The sequence below is a fragment of the Nicotiana tabacum genome, chromosome 1 (genome assembly GCF_000715075.1).
Source record: "Nicotiana tabacum cultivar K326 chromosome 1, ASM71507v2, whole genome shotgun sequence".
NCBI classification, from domain to species: Eukaryota; Viridiplantae; Streptophyta; class Magnoliopsida; order Solanales; family Solanaceae; genus Nicotiana; species Nicotiana tabacum.
The window spans coordinates 115,456,350-115,469,149 of NC_134080.1; positions in this window are offsets into that span (position 1 = coordinate 115,456,350).

The window sequence follows — 12,800 nt, forward strand, 5'->3', positions numbered from 1 at the left end:
AGAATAAGGTGATAACCAAACCAATAGGTTAACAATTGGGGCCTCGAGCTTGTCGATTCGGGGGCCTCAAGGTCGATTCCGAAGCTCGGCTGTGAAGGTGGTCGAAGTATGGCTAATAGTTGTAATAAAATCAATGAAGGATCTTTATGGCCAATGATAAGCAATAAATTATGAACAATAATGAAGATATTAGAGGGAAGCAATAATATCAAGAGAATGTGTTAGAGAGCAGAGAGAATGTTCTTGTATATTTCATGTGGAGCAACTGAAGCAACGAGGATTTACAAAATGACAAGGATACCCTTTATATAGGAGGGGAGTCCCAAGATAGTATAGAAATGCATTAATTACAAAGATATAGGGATGAGACAGCTAGATGACGCCTTGATTTGGGTTTAGAGTAGTCCACTAGGCTCTGTCAGTCCTAGCCGTGTGACTTGGGAACTCCCCATTTCTACCATTACCATAATCATCACTGCTCCGAGGTCGAGTGTCGACGACCCTAGAGGCAGGATACTCGGCCATGGCCTCTAGCTTTCAAGGTGATCTTCCGAAGTGCCTTAATGGCGAGAAATTGGACCCTCCGATTTTACCGCATACAGATAGTCCCCGCTTTTCCTAGAACAAAGCGATAGGAAACGATTTTGAGCTTCTATTCCAAGGACATCATCGCTGTGACATCAGCCTATCAGAGCATTAAATGCCACGCCCAAAAAATTGCGCAAGGGTCGTCGTCAAATGCGACTATCGAGAAGCCCACGAACCGCTACTAGTTCATCCCTTCCGCTAACCACACGGCTCCTATAAATGCACCAATCATTGGATAATTCTTACTTTCTCAACATCTTCAAATTTGCAAAGCCACACCCGTCCCCATTTGCATCCTTTCTTCTTACTTTCTTAGAGAAATTTCACCATCATCATGGCTAGAACCTCCAAGGCGGTTCCTCGAAAGACGAGGCTGCCTCTTCATCTCGAACGTCTAAAGGGAAACCCAAAGTGATACCCACCGTGGGCCAATGTATTCCTACCGAGCTTGACATGTCGAAGGACTTTATCATCGACAAAACCTCATCTACACCAAGCCGATGTGAACACGTGTCCTGGTACATTAGTGTTGTGACCAACATAGGGAAGGTGAAGAAAGACTGCCGATGGGGGGAGGCAACGAAAGTGGAGATTCCCCACCCTGATGAGAACATAACGGATTACAAGGCTAGTTTCCTTCATGTATATACTTACCCGTTCACTTTGGGTCCGGTCAATCCTCCTAAATTCCCTCCCCCAGAGATAGATTCGGTTATCCTTGATTTTTGCGACAAATACCAAGTGACGCTTGGTCAAATCTATCCTTCTTTCTAGAGGATAGTCTTGATGCTCTGCCAGTTCTCTGATGGGGTCGAGGGCGAGACCTTTACCCTCAACCATTTTATTAGGTTGTATAGCCCTCAATTTTATCGAGGTTTGATCAGGCTTCACCACCGATCCAAAAAATCATTTTTCTCATGCACCGACGAGGACAAGGATCAAGGGTGGATGAGCAGGTTCGTCCGGGTGAAGACCTTGGACATCATTCCAGCCGGGAGGATGCCATTCCCATAGAAGTGGAACACACAGCGTACGTATTTTTTCCCTCGAACATGTTTCGCAATTTCTTTCCTTCCTTCCGAAAAAATGATCTCTTTTGGTTTTTACAGCTACCGCTTGGTATCCCGAAGCGGTCCCAGATCTGCCGAGATGGATCGGGCGGTTGGATTCCTTGTTCCCATATCTTGTCCGATCTTGGCCCGACCTGGACAAGAAGCGGTGGGTGGCCAAGAATCATAGTAAAGTTTCCCTTGCCACATATGTCTTAGCCTTATATTTCTCCCCGTATACTTTATGCTGATAAGTTATGGTTACCTCGCTCATGTAGGCCTTGGTGAGAGTATGTAGATGAGGTTGCCTCTTGGGGGCGAGATGGAGGCTTCGGATCCCGCTAAGGGCAAGAAGAGGAAGGGTAAGGCGGCTGTGGATCCTCCTGTGGCAAATAAACCTAAGTCATGAAGGCCTCGAGCGGCCACTAAGACCTCGGCTTCAACTTTCGGAGCAAGCCTCGGCGCTGAGGATGAGGATGATAATGAGGGAGAGCGTTGATTGGTACAGAGAATGAGGTCGGGCACGGGAGCCTCGCAGGTGCATCGACTGAAAGCCGCTGAATCAGGAATGGCCGACTCATGTCGGTCCGGTGAGGCGAAGACCCTCGAGAAGGGTGTCAATATGGTTCTGAATCCCATTGCCGGATATGGAGCGGTTTTTGCTGGGGGGACCTTGTTGCTGGTCCCGAAGGGTCTGGACCTGGAGCTTTTTTGGGTGCAGGAGTTGCCTATCGGGGACATCGATGACATAGGTAATTTCAGTTCGGGCCCTCAGTTCTCGTCAGGGGAGCTAACGGATGCTCAGGATGCGAATGCCACATAAGCCGGGGGGTCCTCTCAAGGGGGGGAGGCGCGCTGGGCAACATTTTTGATGATTTTAGTGAGAACATCGATCTCGATGCTCCCAGCACCGTCAAGGTAGCGGAGAGGTTCATACAGCAGGTGATAGTTGTTTTATGTATATTTCCTTTCATCTCAAGCATTTTTCTTCGTTCTTCTAACTTTTCTATTTTTCCGTAGTGTAAGGAGATGTATGATCATGCCCTCTCTAGGCTTCATAAGGAGCTTTTATGCCGTGAAAAGGAGCTTGAGAGGGTGACCTTGGGACTGCAAGAGTCGGAGGCTTACTCTACCCAAAAGGAGAAAGATTCAGGCGAGCTCCGGGCTGCTTTGGAGGGAGCACTCCGAGAAAAAGTTGATCTTGCTGAGCAGGCATTTTGTTATGCATGAATCCACCCTTCCTTTCCATAATTCGATACTAACTGACTTACCTTTCCCTTCACAAATCGGTCAAAGAGATTTGCTGATCGGGCAAAAGAATTTAAAGATCCTTGGGTTGAGGGAGCGAAATGAGGTAGTGGCCTCTGAGTTGGCAACGACACATGGTCTTCTCCAAAATGCTCGAAAGGAAATTGCTGCACTGACTGTGGCCAAGTCCGAGATTAAAGTAAAAGTTGCTACTTATCTGCAGGATGCAGCCATGGCGAATCAAATAGCCCGTATTATATCGATAGAGGTCGAGCTGAAACTGGCTCGGGCTATTGATCATGCTAGAGCAGAGGTAAGGAGGGAAGCCTTGGAGGGGGTCGGAGCTAGAGGTATTGATCTTTCAGCCGAGATTGAGGAGGCCCAAGAGTTGGAGAGAAAATCGGCGCTCTTGATAACACTATCCTCTGATTCTCAACCCAAGGATCTTTAAATTTCGCGGGATAGCACTATTCATGAGATTTGACAAAGGGAGCCCTGGGGTTGTTCTGCCAGTACATTTCCCAAGGAAAAAGTGTCGTTACCATGGACAGAATCAATTAGCCCCATGGGTAGGTGAGCAGTCGCTGCTTTTCCCCTATATATTCATTTGCTTGCTCCTCAAATGGAGATTCTGCTACTCTGAGTAACTATTTATTCCATAGAACTTGGTTCTTGGTGCTAGTTCTTCAGCTGTTTCAACTCAAAAACCTTGCCCAAATTTATACCCTCCATTTCCTGTTTTATGTAGCCATGACCGCTACGTCGACATCCGCCCATCAAGGAGAGGAGAGTTCTGCCATCGTTCTGCGTTAGGTTGGTGGTACACCGTCGGTGCCCGGCGAGTGGGATTCGAGATGCTTTGTCTCTAAGAGATACGTTACGTTGGAGAAACCTCCCAACGTTCAAGGACATCAGGATCATTATTTTAGGTTCATCTCATCAGTAGGGGAGGAACACCTCGAAATGATCAGAAAATATTGCGGATGGGAAGAGGGAGTGGTACTGCAAGTACCTTCCTCTGAGGAGAGCATCATGACCCACGTCTAGGGATTTTTGAGCATGTATACGCGTCCCTTTACGTTGGGTCCCCCCGACAGGGTGGTGCTTGAGCTCTGTCGGAGATACCAGGTTACTTTGGCATAGGCTAACGCATCCCTTTGGAAGATAGCACAGACGATAAGGTACTTTGCAGATAAGGCCGGACTCGAGTTCACCCTCAGTCATCTCGTGAGGTTATATCGGTTGTTGCGTTATTCGCATTTGATTACCCTGCAACATCAATCCACCCGTTCCCTTTCCGTTAATGGCGAAGAGGACAAGGATCGGGGATGGATGAGCCGGTTCGTTCGAGCGCAGACGGTCGATATCATCCTCGAAGAGCTTCTGCCCTTTCCTGAATTGGCCGAGTGGTCTCGTAAGCTGGTAGTTTGTTCGACCTATGATAAGCGCAGATGGCGAGACCTGTCCAATGGGAGATGGGAGGCAAAACATCATGGTAGGCGTTTGGTGGCTTATTTCCCCGGAATGGTACTTTTCTTTTTAGCGTACTAACTTAGCCACCGTAGGTATTGGAGATTTTTTTGAGATGAGGCCATGCCCCCTGGGGGAGGAGGAGAGACTACCGACCTTGGGGTCGAGGGTCGATGATAAACGAGAAAGGCCTCTGGGGTGTAAGGAGGCTCTCAGCGGGGTGAGTCCTTCTCAGAGGTTCAAAAGAGGCGATACGGCCGATTATCCAGCTTCGGACGCCTCAGTTCTCGAAATAATGTTCCTCGTTTCTGCTGAGGGTACTTCAAAGAGCAAGGAGCGCGTGGTACCTTCTTATTTTCTTAACAAAGGCGCTTCAGGGGACACTAAGCCATCGGACATTGGCTCGGCCTTTGGTGAGGCTCAGCGGCTCGGCTTTATGGTAAGCTTCGGTAGTTGGCATAGGATTATTCCGGTTTCACACTGTTCCTTTCTTATTGAATTTTCTTTCGCAAGCATTTGACAGGATTAAATCCGAGCTGCTTTGCTATGAGGATAGGTTGCGGAAAGCTTCGAATAGGAAGAAATCCCTTAAGCTTCTTTGTGCGAGAAAGGAAAGCGAGCTGGTATCCCTGCAGTGTGAGGCGGATCGGAGCCGGAGCTGCGAGAGCTTCCTCAAAAGACAGGTATCTGGTATTTCATGCTGATATATGCCCCTCCTTTCATTTTCAAAGATTAATGTTTCGATATTTCAGTTGGAGAGCAAAGCGGAGGAGCTGGAACGACTTAGGGGCGAAGTTGGCCAGGCCAAACGTGAGTTCAACGAGCTGCGGGCTCATGTAGATGCCCAAGTTGCGGACAAGGAGAATGCTTTGCTAAATCTTCCACCCTTCGGATGCAAATTCGAACCGCTCGTACGAATGATTCTGCACGAGCGAACATGATCGCAAGGATCGAGTCCGAGCTTTCGAAGGCGAAGGCTGAGGTGGTGAATGACTGGGCCGAGGCTATGATGATTAGCACTAGGGTAGACCAGAAAGCGGTAGCCTATTTGAAGAGCACTGACACTGCTAGAGCTAAGCAGAAGAGAACTCTTGGCCGTGCGAGCAGTAGTAAAGAGTACGCGAAGTGCAAATCTCGGAGGGAAACTCTTGAGGAAATTCACGCTAGGGGTTTCGATCTTTCCGAAGAGATCAAGCAAGCCAAGGTAGAGGAATATCCAAAGTTCCTTCTATCAGATGCTGAAGATTGCGAGGACGGGGCCATCGAGCCATAGTCCCCAAGGGGGACATTTATTTTCTTTCTCTATCTTTGTATATAGTACTTTCACAGTATACCATAAATGGAGCTTGTATTTTATTACATGTGTGTATGAGGGGGAAACCTCGCGATTTTGTATCTTCTAGGCTTCTGTTTGCCTAGATTTTATCCAGATCAATTGGCCTTTGAGTTGGTAGGAATCCTTAGATTCATGGTATTGCCCTAAGGCTCACTACGCTAGCCCATAGGCTCTTACGCGCTTGGTCGATGCGACCTTTTAGATGGGTTGGAGACAATGGCTCTTATTCCTTGGGTTGGAGCGACCATTTAGTGTAAGATGGCGTTTGAGCTCTTATGCCTTGGGTCGGAGCGACCTTTTAGTGTAAGCGGGTGTTTGAGCTCTTACGCTTTTGCTCTTGGGCATTTTAGTTAACTATTTTGGGTTGAGTCTCCGAATCGGGTTTCGACTCGAGCTCATTCGACCATCAAGTTTTGTATTTGTGCGGGTTGGCAACAATGACTCTTACACCTTGGGCCGATGCAGCCTTTTAGTGTGGGTTGGCAACAATGGCTCTTATACCTTGCTCTTAGGTATATTTAGTTAACTATTTTGGGTTCAGTCTCCGAATCGAGTTTCGACTCGAGCTCATTCGACCCTCAAGTTTTGTATTTGTGTGGGCTGGCGACAACGGCTCTTGCGCCTTGGGCCGATGCGGCCTTTTAGTGTGGGCTGGTGACAATGGCTCTTATGCCTTAGGTCGAAGCGACCTTTGCCTGACTCTTCGACGGTTTGATAAAAACCTCGATTACGAGTTGTTATGTGGTGATAATCGAGCACCTCAGGAGGGTTGGCTCAGAGTCTGAGTATTCGAAGTCTGTGATTTGGAGCTAACATGGTTGAAGCTCTTTTGCCAATGTCAAGGGTAGCATGTTTAACCGGTTCTTTTCGAAGTAGATTCGAAGTAATTGAAGGCATGTGATTTTGTAGCGACGGTCGGGCGTCCCCGAGTCGCTTTAGGTTTAGCTAGTACAGCCTTATGACCGTAGTCATTTGTGTTTGGCCAGAGCCATTTTTTATCCCGAGTGAAGTATTTTCAGTATCTATATCGAGAGTATGCCTTTTAAGGGTCTTACAAGTTCGATATATAGCCTTAACTTTGAGATCGGGTTTATGCCTTTAGTAAGGTTTTAAAAATATTTCATGTGTTTGAGGTCTTACAGTTTTTAGATATTTGGTACAAGTATGGGTCATGCCTTGCTTGAGGTCTTACAGATACTGTTGCTGCCTTTTGTAGGTCTTACGAGACTGAGTTTGCCCACTTGGGGTCTTGTCACACCTCCTTTTTCCTGCACCCCCGGAAGGGAGGGTATAAATGAGTTTTTTCCAATTTAAGTGACAATCGAAACGGGATTATTTATTTTTAAAATTCAAAGTCGCCACTTGGGATAGTTTATGGTGTCCCAAGTCACCGGTTCAAATTGACTATGTATTACAGTCCGCGAACACAGAAATCCGGGTAAGGAATTCTGTTAACCCCAGAGAAGGTGTTAGGCATTTCCGGGATCCGTGGTTTTAGCACGGTCGCTCAACTGTTATTATTGGCCTAATTATCCGATTTTAAAACACTTTTAAACCTATGTGCATTTTTAACTTTTAAACTGCTTTTATTTATTTAAAGAAAACTCAAGGTTATTTAAAACACATCGCAAGTCATGCTACATGCAATGCACCCGTAGTTCATGACACGTTCTATCTAACCTTGTTGGAAATTAGACTTGGGTCACATGAATTGTACCCCGGATTTTAGATTAGGTATCACGACCATGCCATGGGAACCGTACCCATAGCCGTGATGATTCATTATTAATCGCGCCTAGAGCAACTGCGCATTTGACTAGACTGAGATATCCTTACGACTCAACCTTACTGCTAAGTTATTGCTAACAGATTTAAAATCATAGAAAAGAATTGAAGGCACTACTCAACTTGCAATTTCATCTTGGACTTGGAGAAAGATTAGCGGAAAGGGTTTTAAAAAAATAAATAAATGTAGCTTTGGCTACTGAAATTTGTAAGACAACTATAGATTTATGTACACACAGTGACCAAGCAAAAGAAAAACCAAGCTCAAATCCTTTTAACATTCTGTATCCACATAGCTTGCGGCCATTCTCAGAATTAATTCCAACAAACCATATAATTCAGAACCCCACACCATAAGATATAACATTATCATCATGAAAGGCATCAAATGTTTTTATACCAAACTATGATTGTCGCAACAAATAAAAACAAACATAGAAGATTGGAACTGCTTCTGCTAAGTGAACATAAACTATGAAATTATCATTTAACAAGCACAAATCTATCACATTCATGAAAATATCCAATAGATACAACCAAATCAGTATGTAACATGAACATCATTTCAACGTAAAACATTTATAAATTGACAAAATTTGTGATGGAAAACAAAAGCAGCATAATTTAAGAAGAGAGAAATGGAACCTCTCATTAAATAGCTAACCCGAGCCGACGTGCAAGGAGTTCAAACAAAAAACTTTATCGGACCAAAGCTCGGACCTCGACGGAAATGGGAGCTCAAATGCGAAGAGAAATTTAAAAGCAACCTCAAGTAACCTCGACCGGAACTCAAATCAGAAGCTTCGAACGGATCTCACAAACGAGTTCCAAAAATGAACTCAACCTCAAACGACAACTGGAGTTAATAATCAACTGAAACTCACGGGTAAAATGGTTTCTAGAGCAACAATCTTCTTTTCTTTATTCGTTGCAGCCGATGGCAGCGTCTTCACTCGCCAGTGACCAATTCTGGCGAGGCAGCAGCTTCGAATGAAGGAGCAAAAGAGTCGAAATCAACAGTTGCTGCTGCTTTTGTGAGGAAGGTCCTCAGTTAAGGTCTAGGTTCTTTGGAATGAAGAAGCCTCGTTGGTTTTTGTCTGTGGAAGGAAGGTCCTAAAATGGTTGCTATGGAGTTGTTTTTGAAGAAAAAGAAGAACGACGTGAGAAAGGGGGAGGTGGGCCCTAGGTCTGCGGCGCTACAGCTTTTGCTTTAGGGTAGCGTCCCTTCTTTTTTTTCTTTTAGGCCTTTTTTATATGTAGAGTCTAGGTTTGGATTATTATTTTGTGTATTTTGTCAAATAGTCACTAGGTCTTTTTGTGTTAAGTCCTTAGGGTCTTTTTTATTTATTTTTTGTTCCAAAGAAGAGTCTAGAAGGGTCCCTAGGCTTAATGGACTAATCCGAATTGGGCCAAGAATTGGGCTCCAAAAACTCTTAAAATTATGATCCAACACCTTAATTGACTCATTTTAAAATAAGATAAAAAAAACTACACAATGCAAAAGCTAACATGAAACTATTATATGTTTTTTGTATTTTCAAAATTATATAAAGATAAAAATAAGGTACTATTTTTTGTAATTTTGTTTTTTGAAAATTTATGAAAGGTACATACTAAAATATGTTTTTTTGTAATTTTCATTTTTCTTGTAAGAAAATAAAGTAAAAGAGTTAAAATAGCTATATTAGGCCTAAATTAAATATTTACGAGCTAATATGAAAAATCTCGGGGAGGGTTAAAAAGCCACATGTCTACAGCTGCCCCACTTTGACTGGAAACACGAAGAGTTTTCAGATAAAGAATGACTAGACAGATTTTTTGACCCGACCCTTTTTTAAGGAGACCAAAAGAAAGGAGAATGTGAACGAGCCCTGGTATTTGAGTTGCCTACATATCCTTGGCTATAAAAGAATCAGGCCACGTGTAGTTCAGAAGTGAATGAGGTGATGGAGTACCGAGGTGGAGAGCTGGTCGAGGTGCCGTTCCGCTAAGGTTCCGATCCGCGGTCCCATTATTATATCAAAATCAAAAATAAAAAGACTAACTAAGCCTATCATCCACGAGTTACAAGATTCCTATCTATGAGTCTTCTGAAGCTTGATCTTGAGTCTTGGTTGGTTCTTCATGCGGACTCTGATCTGAATCTTGATGTTTGTTAGCCGCAGGTATTGGTTCAATCTTCTTCAATTTTTCAAACCAAGACGGGACATGCAGAGCTTGTGACCTCAGCCTTGTCTTGAGCAGCTCACATCTTTCATTAACTTCTGCATTTGGATTCACTTCTTGTCTTTCTTTATGTTTTTTTTCTTTTTATTCTAGATTGTGACTAACTTCTGTTGATCATCTCGAACTGCTGACTCGCATTCTTGATGCGAGCTTCTTTTGTTGCTGACCTGAATTGCATTCTGAATTGAATTCTCTTATTTTCCAGGCGGGCGCCTGATTGCTGAACTTGAACCGTCTTTTCTTGTTACTTGACACTGTTTTCCCTTGCACCTTGAAGCATTTTCCCTCGAAACTTGAACTTTGAAACTGCTTTCCCTTGAAACTCGAGTTGTCTTCCTTCGAAACTGCTTTCCCTTGAAACTTGAGGATGTCTTCCCTTGTTCTCCAGGTGGGTGCCTGATTACAACAAAACAGACAAAATAAAAGAAATTTTTTCTGCCCCAGTTTGCACTAGGAAGATTTGTGAGTTGTTAGCAAAATTGTAAATCACTTGTACTATTGATGCAATGATGAGAGTAAACTAAAAAATAGACTAGGAAAACTATAAACTAAGCTTGACTAAATTAAAGACTGACCCTATTTTCCAGGCGGGGCCCCTGATTTCAAGAAAGCTAAACATTGATAACTTAAGAAAACTAAAAATTGACCCATTATTTTTCAAATCCAGACTTCTTCTTTTTTTCAAAATATCCTAGGAGAAAATTCGTCAGACTAGGTTTTCTATCTTAGGAGAAAGAATCATCAGACGTTAATCCTAGGAGGAAATTCATCAGACTAGGCCTTTTTATTTTTTTTGGTGTCTTAGGAGAAAGATTCATCCGACTAAGACGTTTACCCTAGGATTAAATTCATCAGACTAGGTTTTCTATCTTAGGAGAAAGATTCATCAGACTAAGATTTCTATCCTAGGAGAAAGTTCATCAGACTAGGTCTTCTATCTTAGGAGAAAGATTCATCAAACTAACATTTTGATCCTAGGAGAAAGATTCATCAGACTAGGTCTTCTATCTTAGAAGAAAGATTCATCAGACTAAGATTTCTATCCTAGGAGAAAGTTCATCAGACTAGGTGTTCTATCTTAGGAGAAAAATTCATCAGACTAATATTTCTATCCTAGGAGAAAGTTCATCAGACTAGGTCTTCTATCTTAGGAGAAAAATTCATCAGACTAAGATTTTGATCCTATGAGAAAATTCATCAGACTAGGGTTTCTATCTTAGGAGAAAAATTCATCAGACTAGGATATTTATCCTAGGAGAAAGTTCATCAGACTAGATCTTCTATCTCTTTTTTTTTTGGTATCTTAGGAGAAAGATTCATCAGACTAAGATTTTTATCCTAGGAGAAAGTTCATCACACTAGGTCTCTTTTCTTATATTAGGAGAAAGATTCATCAGACTAAGATTTCTATCCCAGGAGAAAATTCATCATACTAGGATTTTTATTGGAAGGAAAATCCACCAGACTAGGACATATTACCCTAGGAGGATAAATGTGAAGATCAATGGCAAGATTTTATGCACAATAGCAAGACAAATAAAGGCAAAGATTTGAGAAACTTCCCTTTGTCGGCTCTTCTCGTCTTTTCTTTTTTCTTCTCTTCTTTTTTGTTGTTTTTTTTCTTTTTTTTTTCTCTTTTTGAATCACTTTCCATGCACCGCTTTGTTCCTGTTTCATACAAAGAAAAATTTGTCAATTTTGAAAATGGTTGTCGGTTTGTGGCCTTGAATCTTGGGCAGCTTGGCTTCTGCTCAATCAGCTTAAGTCGGCTTCAAGAGACTTTTTCTTTGCATCAACCCTAATTGTTTCACACCTAGTATCATTTGTATTTGCGGCTCAATCAGCCTATCCCAACTGGAGATCCTTGCTTAGGAGACCTTTTCCGATATCTTGAATGATTTCCTGCTTTTGAGCAATTTGTCTGTCAGAGAGAATCACCAGTTATCATTTCTTGCGCCAAGTAGGCTAACAAGGGTCTTTAGGGGGAGCCTTTGCATGAATCCTCAAGGCATTTTGACAGTAACAACCGAGTGTGCTGGCCATATTTACTTTGTGCAATTGAAAAGCTGGTAGCAAATTTTAAAATTTTTTCTTGCTTGTTTTGACAAGGGCTGACTCATAGGGAAGGACACAATGCTATAAAGAAACAATATTAACAAGAAATGCCCCCTATCGAAAAGACAGAATGAAGAGTTTTTTTTTTCAATAACTAGCCTTAATGGTCATGACATGCATTTTGGACTCAACGGCCTGATCTATCAAACTAATCCAATCTTCCTTTTTGCCATTCTTATGAGCTTTGAAGTCGGTCTTGTTCGTGCAAATTCTTTGCATCAGCTTCGCGACTCACTTTCGACTAGTGGTGCCCCGAGGGGTTTTCACCAACAAGTGTCACTCATTTATTCATCTCTGCTTACCGTCGACTTATAGTGCTCGTGAGGGTTATCACTAATAAGACTCTCTCATTTTTCTTTTCTTTTTCTTTCCCTTTTTGTGAGACACTCGACGATGTTCTATGTCATGTGACAACCGTGGCTCATTGCATGCTTCTCTTGGCATTCTTGAAGGCATATCATGAGGTCTTTATTTGGAAGGATTTTGGATAGGGTTGGAAAGAAAGGACATCATGAAGGCTCAAAATAAACTCAAAGTAAAGGGGTTTGTGGACTTACAACTCTTGGAATCGACTCTTTCAAAAGTGAAATAAAATCTCTGCCCCAGTTTCAGATGCTGGGGATTTTTGGATTTTTCTATTTTTTCTATTTTCTTTTCTTTTTCTTCTAAATTCTTATTTGGTTGGACCGAACTGTGCGGCTGCCTACGTATCCTTATTTCAAAAGGAATCAGGTCTAACGTAGTTCAAACATCTGACATAAACTATTTTTCATCTTTCTTTCTGTTTCTCTCTTCCTTTTTTCTTTTTTTTTCTCTTTTTTTTCCCTTTTCTTTTTTTATTTTTTTTTTATTTGCCCCAGCTTCTATTTTTTAGGGTATAGACCTTTGACAATTCTTTTTTTTTCTAAACTTTCTAAGAATTGCCCCAGTTTGTACTCTTGGGACATGGATTTTTTTTTCTTTTTTTTGACTCTAAACTTGAT